Genomic DNA, 10,428 nt, shown 5'->3' with positions numbered 1-10,428 from the left:
GCCGTAGACAATTATATAGAATTTAATATTGGGCAAATTAACTTTAACTGGACCCTATTAAAGTTAATACAAGTCTTATGGCTGAAAAGCAGTAGTGTCATTTTTCCATGTTTGACTTTGTTTTGCTCCTACGTCTCCTTGTATAGGTCACAGCCTCTATCCCTGATGATTTGTGTCCATGCTAGCAAGAAAGCCACGGATGTTGTACAACCCACAGATTATGATCCACGAAGGTGCCAACACATACGCGTTCTTGAAGTTGTATATGGTACGATTCCTAAGCGACAATCGATATTCAAGCTATATATAGGCACAGCCAATAATCAAAACAAATCATTTTAGCATCCATTAATTCAAAAAGAGAAATTAAGCTATTTTGATTTAATTAAGCAATATATGAATAATCGGAGTGCATAATTTCAAAGCGACAATAACGCAAGCTTAATATCTGTACCAGTACGAGCAAAAACCTGTTTTTAATATCGAAAAATACCTGGAGTATTTACTGGTGATACCGCTTGCAAATATCTGGCTGACCTTAAATTAATTTCATGAATATGTGTGCATATGCTTAAGAATGTTATGGAATAGTAATTAATGGCGTCACTTTCCATATCCGCTGATTACGGCCAGAGTCACTCGCGTGGTTTTTCGCACATTTCTTAACTAAAAACTACGGGTTTTTCCTTTACTACTATCTTAACACGGAAAATGGCCGTGAAAGTTAAACCGCCGCGCTATCCCTAGTACCGGAGAAATATTTCTAAACTAACTGAGGAGACAGCTTAAACTAAGTTCGTGAATTTATGAAAATGAAAGTCGATATGGTGATGCAAAGTCGACGTCAGTTACAGAGAGGCAGCACGGATAATCTTTGGAGCGTGTATGATTTCAAGTGACCTCTAAACGTTCTAATTTATCGTTTGGCACGGTATGGCTGATCTAAGGTTGTCTTCAAAAATCGTAACGAATATTTAGTCGTATGTCCTCATATTTTTTCTAATAAAGTCACGCAAATGCATCCTTCCCTCGCGATGTGTCGTGATGGAGAGAAGAACGATGATTAACCTCATGTAACCGAAGGCTGTCACGCTATGGAAGCTTGCCACGCTTGAGGTACCATTTGAAACACATTAAACATGCCATGTCTTGATATTACTATATTTTGTTACCTTGATGCATACTCTGTTAAATATCAATGTGTCTCTTTCATGATTCTTTGATTAACATGCTTAATTCTGGTACACTTAGCTGCATTCCGACTTGCGATCTCATTTCAGTACCAAACTTTCCATGTGGAGGTATTGAAATTACTTCACGACGTGGGATGCATTACGCGTTTTGATTGGTTGACGGAGTTTCATTAGCTACCGTATTTGTATATAAACACGATTGCATCGACTATGGGAGCTGCTTTGACACATTGAAACACCGACTTCAGCGGTTGTGATAAAAGTATAAACACTAGAACCATGGCTATGGCAATGCTTCAGGTACTATTGAAGTTGAATTAAACCACCGATAGCAATATTAGATGAATTCATCCTGTTTGGAAACATATTCAAAATCACCATATCTCTCCATCTATGGAGATATACTTGGAAAATCTTCTCTCTAATCCTGGGAAACAGTCCCAAAGCAATCATAATGTATGTAATAATATATGTATGTACAAGAAAGTAAAGAAGGGGAATTATTAACCTTACAAGCCACAAATATGATTTTGTATTGTATAAATTGTGGAGTAATGTAGAGACAGTGTAAACTTGTACCTTTCTCCAGTATTGGGTACACGTCAGTACCCATAGATGGATAAACAATATATATACATATATAATATAATTGTCTGTACTGTGTGATTCCAGTGTTTGTATAAAACAAATCTACTATATTTTACTTATCCTGACTTAGTTTTCTTTTGGTTAAGTGCTATGGTGCGACGAACCATAGTTTTACAAAATCTTTGACCTTATGTGGATCAAGAAAACGTTAGACTGATATGGACTGCACTCATTACCATGGTTGTAATAAATGTCATATGAAAGAGGTTACAATTAGTTGTTTTCCAGCAAGCTATCGACGCTAATAATATTTGAATGGAATATATGGAGGTCTCTAAAATGGAATAACTGGCTTATAAAATGTTGTTGAAAACGTGAAACACTGTTTGGATTGAACGCAACGTACAGATTTATGAAAGAAGCTCAAAAGACGTTATGTACGTTTTCAGACACATAGACGGAACATACTAATACATTTATCACCTTAGTATTGATCTTAGAACAGCAGCGATGTATGCTTAGTGAGGCCTAATGAACAGAAAAAGATTGATAATTTATATAATATAGTGGGAAAAAATATTAGAGTCCATGAAATTAATAAATCATCCACCTCATCTGAAGCAAGCCTGGATTGTTATTCATAAGAATCCTCTGATGATTTGAACAGAGAGTATTCGATCTGTAATGATAAAGATAGCCAAGAGCAAATCAGTTGAGCAACTGATTATTGTTATTATAAAAGATGGCATCTAAACTCACTGATCTTTGGTTTAAATATGAGATGTGGTACAATAGCGCATAAGAGGAGTGGCGCAAACACCAGGAACTATTTCCATAAGCGAGCACTTAAACGTTCTTAAAGAAACGAAACAAAGGCTACTAAGAAATTTACCAACGCTACAAGACTTTGATATTGGATATAAATGTACGGAGTCTGGTCATACTCGAATTTGTGTAATTCTCAGGGACGGTTGATTTGATGTGCATTGGGCAGATCATAAGTTGGTATTTATTTTGACTGTGCTTGCAGTTGAATGTACTTTTACGTTTGAAACATTATATGTTGATTGAAAAACGGAAAAAAGCGTGTTTACTCGAGAAAGCCTGATACAAAATTTCGAATTACCATAAAGCCACGTAATGGACTATGCAAAGTTTTCTATCCACTTAGCCTCAATAACAGCTTACCATTTGACGCAGATGAGGAGATGAAAGAGCTGAGACGATTATCTATGTTCAGTCAACTGAAGAAAGCTCGAGAATCAATTTATGAGTCGAACAATCTGGCTTTTCGAATTAAATAAACGTTTACATATATAAATACCTCAATGACATTAGGAAGCAAGATAAGTAAAGGTGTATGCATTGGAAAACGTTAACTCTGCAACAGAACATGGCACTATGAATATTGTTAAAGAACATTTGCTGGTGTTACGTTCATGCCCCGGTGTTCAGCCATGTCTTAAATGTGGCACGGGACTGAAATCACATAATCAACGTTGCCGACATCTGGATATGTTCAGGAATATTATCACATGCTTGGGCAGCGATTGACACAAAGGCATGTGATTATACAAACACCAGAAACATGCACAAAAATAAGCGAAATAATAGTTAGTATTGAAGCTTTTGCAGTTTCTGATCCTAGCAGAGTAAAATGACACCAGCGTCATCAATGATGAAATCGACAAATGTACTGAAAAGATTCTCGAGACGTTGGAAAATATACCAACGCAAGTTCAGGATGGACTCTTGACCGATGTAAACAAATCGAGCTATATATCTCTCCATATCAACCGTTTTGTGGATCCAATTACATACGAAGGCCAGAGTGGAGAGGCATCGGTCAGTGATACATGTAAAGAAACGTTGATGATCAATGTTTTAATTAGGTGATGTTGTCAGCTTTATATACGGCCAGTGACAATTAAGACCAGCCTCGAAAATACCAACAGAACTTGGGTGAACTTAAGTTTGCTAGTATAGAATTTCCCGTGCAGGTTACTAAGGCCACACAGAACAAATTTAAACATTTTAACCAAGGTATCACTGTTGATGTGTTCACTAGGGATAAAGGCTTTATACGCTTGCACCATCCCCACATGGAAATCATATCATGGACAACATGGACAAACCCAGACTGATTTACTGTTGCCGAGTGATGTGATTGGTTCAGAGTCGATATTGCACTAAGAAAGGATAATGAATCGTACCCGGCTGCTTAATCTTCAGAGCACGTTCGCACATAAGAACTTTATATACAGACGTTACATGCATGAATTTAACAACCAACAATTGCTCACTGGTCATGACTTCTACTTTGGTGGCATCAATGAAAATAACCGACAATAATGCCACAATCTGGTGTGAATATTCTCACTTTTACTGCGTTACAACGAAAGGTTATTGTCCCTTATATCATCTACGCGGACTGCCTCAACGGTCCAGCGGAAGATGAGAAAGCGCCCAATAACCATCAAATAACAAATACATCACAAGTTACGGAACACATGCCATGCGGGTGTTGTGATGGAACACTTAGGTCTTATGAGTTATGTCGTGGCCGTTACTCGGTCAAAGTCTTTCTTAAATCACTTGAGGTTACAGCGAAAAATTTTCAACAATAGCTTTATCCACCCGCTGACATGATTATGACCAGCGATAAAATTCCCGATTTGTTCGCAGCCACTCATTGCTGGACCTGCGAAGAAAACGTTTAGCTCAAACGGTACCAAATTCCTTGATCATTTTCACATCATTGGCGCAAACAGAAAAACCGCAAAAACCACAGTTGAGAATTTGCCCAAAACAAAAGAAATATCCCTGTAATACTTCATAACATACTTCAGTATAATGGTGACTTGATTATGTAGCAGTAGCCACGGTACCAAACTCACCAAAATTTGCTGTACTAAGCAACATGAACATGACGTCTCGGCTGGGACAATTACAATTCTCGATTCGTTACAGTTCCCGAATACGTCCTTGGACATGTTGCTGAGCACTCTAACGGTGGAAAAGATCAAAATTACCCGTAGGTATTGCTCAGAGTGCTAGCACACAGGACACTAACGTCTCAAATGATGCCCTGACATCCATAAAAGATGGGTATCCGTACAAGTACATGTTTGCTGAAAATCGGTATTCACCGATTGAAGCATATTATTGCGTGAAGGTGTCTCTGCCAACGACTACAAATACGGAAACAAGGTTTGGTCCGCATTTGAATGCAAGACCATGGGTGACTAACAGGATCAGTATCTGTGCACTGATTTATTGTTTCTTGCTGTTATGATTGAAAAATTTAGTGACACTGCCATGCACGTGTACAAGTTAGATATCGAGCATTAGATCCCATAACCTGAAATGGCTTGAGATGCCTTGTTCTCAAAAACGAAAATCGAGTTGGAATTGCTCACCTATATTGACCATCATCTCTTTATCTAGTGATCACTTTGAGGTGGAATTTCTTTGGCAAGTCACAGATAGGTTTTACAAACAACTCAAAGGAGGACGGATATATCCCCGTTGCTCCTAAGAGTTACATTATGTATTTAGGTACAATAAGCTTTATGACTGAAAAATGATGTAAATGTTAATGGTTGGTGGGTTTTCATGGATTAATCCAGCACGTATTGACCTACATAAACACGTATCCGAGTAGAGCAACAGCAGCGTCCACGGATACTTCTTTGAAGTTGATCTAGGATACCTTGAACACTTGTGAGTGGCTGCCTCTATACCAGTGCAAAATTATCAATAAATCCGGACGTAAATGTATTTAATGCACCAACTGGTTCCAAGTCTTAGGAAGAAATACAAGTATGTACTATATCTGAGAAATTTGCAGTTGTACTTTCGATTGGGTAAGCGCATCCATGTTACGAATCCATCGGGGGCTTGAATTTCGACAGCGCGCTTTAGATGATCTATATATACAAATAAATATGGATGTGCGAACAACAACCACTAATGAGTTTGGGAGTGATTGATTTATACTCACGTGAACAATGTGTTCGGAAAGTCCCTAGAGAATCTGCCCAAGCGAATCTGTGTGGACGTTTTGGTGATAATGAACAAGATTAGCTTCGATCGCTCATCCCTGCCCCATCCTTTCAATCCAGAACGATTTTTGATGTTAGACTTGTTGACGTGTACAAAAAAAGAATGAAAAGTCCAGCTGACAAAACCAGTGTATGCTGGATAGTCCCCCGCTGGATTTGTCGAAGAAGCTCATGTACGAGTTCATGTACGAAATTATCAAATCATTTTATCAGGATCATGTCAAGATAATATACACCGACACTGACTTGCTGCTGATGCATATTTCCGACAGTGATGTGTAAGCGGACATGGCTGAATCAGAACAGGTAAAAATAAATTTGATGCCAGCGATTATTCGAAAGAACATCCGTTGTTTAGTAGCACAAATAAAAGAGTTATTGCTAAGTTCAAAGGCGAATGCTATGGTAAAGCAATCGAAGAGTATGGTGGACAGTGACCTAAAATGTATCAGATTGTAGTGATTCGCTCTAAGAACATTAAAAAGGCCAAAGGTGTTCAACGGTTTACTGTGCAAAAGGATCAGAAGCACGACATAAATGTGAAATGTCTTAGAGACACATCGCAAATATGATACGGTGTCTGAAACGTCGCAATTGTATTTACTGATGTACCAAAGTTAGTTTGTCCACACTTGATACCAAGCTATGGATACTCCTCCATATAATTACTAATTAAGCATTTGGTCATCGTGCTATTGTGAATCAACTTACGACAGGAGCATGTTACCATAATTGATGTCCGAGGACATCCACTAGCGCGACAAAACACATCTTGGTGGCAGTTCCGCATTTGCTGGAAGAACTTACAAGTCCTCTCGTACACATGTTTGGCTAGGAGGCTTTTCCTCCAATTGTTGGAATGCCGAGCGGTCTGAAGGCCCCAGGATGTAACGTGCTGGTTGTCTTGGAGGATTAATCTGTTACGAGACTGTCTATACATCAACGGACTATAACGGGTCACTAGTACGACGTTGCCCATCTTCTAACTCTTCTAACCAGATGCATACAGATACCATACAAACCTGATTCTTAGTTTTTGCAACGGTGCCGGCTGTGAAATCATTGTATGAGTAACTGTTATTGATATCTGTCGAATCGCATCTGCTGGTTTTAATTCAACCGTCTGTGTTCATTTGTTATTCTGCGATGACTAATGTAAATTCTGTTATCCACTAGTGCTATCGCTCTGCTGCCCAAGAATGATCTGCACTCCAAGATGTCATTTCAACAACACCTCAACAACAGATCCAAGAGATTCTTTACCAGGATTCACTTGTAATAATTGTGGTCATGACAATAGAGGATGTTCGTAAAATAGCTGGAGTACATCTGCGACATTTGTTCGTGTACGGCTCAGTTTCTTTGTATCTGCTGTCCACATCGATACTGGTACTTCTAGGTGCACACCTTGACTCGAACATGTGAAGAAATAAGACATCAACCTTATCCATCTCATTAGGTGTTTGGACATCAAACCAACTACGTGAAATGTTTCTTTGAACTGGCAGGTAGATTTGCCACAACGCCAGTTTTTCCAACAATGCTCGAACAGCCTAATGACTAACCTTTGCCGCCCTTGCTAACGTTTCCAGAGTGGCTTTACCTCTTCTATACCCAAGCCATTTTAAAATAATGTCCGGTCTTTTTATCCATGGTTGTTTATATCAATGCAATTTACCTTGAATGAGTTCACCAGAGTCTCTGATGAGTTGACGTTGCCAACCAAAACGAGCCATCTTGGATTTGATACCTTCTATGATGATCCATCCTGCGATTCGTCCTCCGAGTGTAGAATTAATCGCTCTCACGTCATGGATGAGATTCACTTTGGCACGCTGACGTGCATTGATATCTTTTATGCTTCGTAAGCAAGGTCATTTGGGCAACATCTACACGGTTTACAGATGCTTTACCATTCTCTGGTTGGTTGTTAGAATCAAGTCGTATATACAACAGTGTAGCAGACCCACAATAATTGTGTACATGTATATCTTGTTTACCAGCTTTGTACAAGGCACTGAACAGCACTGGTAACGATACGACTTCATCGCCCACCGTCGATTTCGTTCATCCAAATCAGAGGTAATATAAATGGAAAAGACCCGTGTAATCTTTCCAAAAGCTGCCACATTAAGTACAGTCGGAACAGCAATGCAAAAGGTGGTCAGTTGTCGTAGATCAATAGAAAAAGGTAAACGCCTTCGATTACCTGGTATTAGCTGTCGAATACTCTAGGGAAGAGATCTTCGATTACCTGGTACAAAAAGCCCAAGATCCGGCCATTGATCCATCCATTGACCAATGTGGATTTACTCGCGATGGCAAATTCAGTCAAGTATTTTTTTGGTGTCTTTATGCGAGATGAACTGACATCCATGGCGCCACAAATACACGTGAAACCGGCATTGCCAGCTGGATTTGACAATAGGACCTGGCGTTTATTGGGTTTCATACGTGGTGACACCCTGATATTGTTTGTATTTTGGCTCGTATGGACTTGCAACACCGGCTAAAGTTGTTAATTAACGAGGGGCACTAACGTCCACTGTGGTGGATGTGGACGGCAACCACCTTTTTATTGAACTATTCCGTTGCAAACTCGATTGAATGGAGCAAATATGCAGTCAGCTTGTTGCAAAAACGTTGCATGCACTGACAGGAAGCAAACATTTACCCTCATCACCGACACCGCAAGCACTAAGTGATTTAAAATTAAAATATGTTTAATATTATAAAATGTCTATTAACATTTACGGACGTTACTAATCCCTGTGTGGTGCTAGTGTGGATTTGATAATGTTTGCCACTAAAGCAGATTTGACTGAGTTTACTAGTCGCGTTGTTGTAGATATTGATTTAGGTGCGATTCTGATATTTCAAGACGAAACTAGAAGATTTCAAACGTCTAATGTGGAAATTAAAGATGTTGTTGTCAGGCTCAAAATAATATCGCAAAGAACCTGGCTCAGATAACTGAAAAACGGGGTAAACAGATACAGCGGCATGTCGGTTGCTTATATTAGTGAGTATGCTGATGATACCAATGCAACTACCAAACAACGTGGGATTAACAAATTGCTAATGTGCCAGCACCGCCACGTGTACTCACTTTATTTACCGCATACGTTAGTCTACTGACCAGCAAAGAAGAGGAAACAAATGAATTTTAAATAGCAACTGGTCAAATTGGTTTTGATGATGCAAATGATTATGATAAACCTTAGACACACACACACACAATGGCCGGGAAATTAAATATTGCTCAAGGAGATATTTTCAATAATTATATTACAGTTGTGCCAGTTAGAAGGGCAAATGGCTAGAACTGCGCGTTCGTCTTGCGCCTGAACGTGATGAGTCCGTACAGGGCCTGACAATCTTGCAGTTGTACAAAGCGATTGCCTTATTAATCGAAGAACTATGATAGACCCCCAGTGTTGCCTACGTGAATAAATAACCGAAGCGGATCAGCAGATGTGAGATGAAAGCACGAAGAAAGCCGCGTTGATCGTGAAATACAAACGCAAGTGATTGGTTGTAGATGCTATTTGTGAGCTTGCCACAGCAATAATTGTTGGTCTTTATGTGTCTGGAACCGCAAAAACGACAATTGTGATAGGTGAACAAATCGGAATCATTGACGGGGCATTATCGATATTAATCGGCGTCTCTGGTGGTGCTAACGCATTCATTTCGATACGATTACATTCCAAATACGCTTTTATTAAAAACGTCTGTATGTTGACAATACTGTAAAACCTATGTCATGCAATGGCTCATTGTTCCATCTTAATTCTGCATATAACGAATAACAAATGAACCAGCTATGTCTTTTCTGCGAAGAATCTAATGTGCCTTCGTAATCTTATATTATATTTTTTGTTCAGGCATATACACCAGATGGATTTATAATTTGTCTTAGTATATGTGATTCAAACAATTGCGATCAAAAACAATGGAGCCCTTTATATTGTACCTTTATGTAAATATATGCTAAGAGTCATTACGGCATATTGCGTTGTATATTATAGTACATATTTGTCCTAACGTAACAAATCCACTCCGTTTAAATGCTCTATATCGAAAACGTTAACTCCGAATCCATAGGGAAAAGCAACATCCTCTACCAACTACATCTGTATCTTACACCAGCCTACACTGCATAGACGTATGACTTTGCATCGTAATGTTAACTCTAAATAAAAACAAACAATAAATAAATACGTGACGTTAGTTTGCTGGTAACTACCCTCACACGAAAATTAGAAAACATTCCTTACTAGTTGGTACTAATTTAGAATCATGCATTACTTTGTAAGTTAAAAGGCCATACTGGACAATCAAAGTAAACTATGCGTGCTATACTTATTTGTCAGTAACTTTAAATTGTTTGCAAATTATTATTACTGTATTGTTGTTACAACATCCAATGCAGATGTTTCAGTACAATGAAAGAGTTTATCAGAACGAGAACGGAAGAAGTGTAGAAATATTCACGTAATCTAAGGCATGAAAAATAAGTGGATGGCTTAATAATGGTATTTGAAAGATGAATTAGCACTTAACACAAATCAAAATACCCG

The sequence above is a fragment of the Sinohyriopsis cumingii genome, chromosome 8, assembly GCF_028554795.1.
Source record: "Sinohyriopsis cumingii isolate HCF-2022 chromosome 8, ASM2855479v2, whole genome shotgun sequence".
Lineage (NCBI taxonomy): Eukaryota > Metazoa > Mollusca > Bivalvia > Unionida > Unionidae > Sinohyriopsis > Sinohyriopsis cumingii.
Note: the sequence above shows the minus strand (reverse complement) of the source record.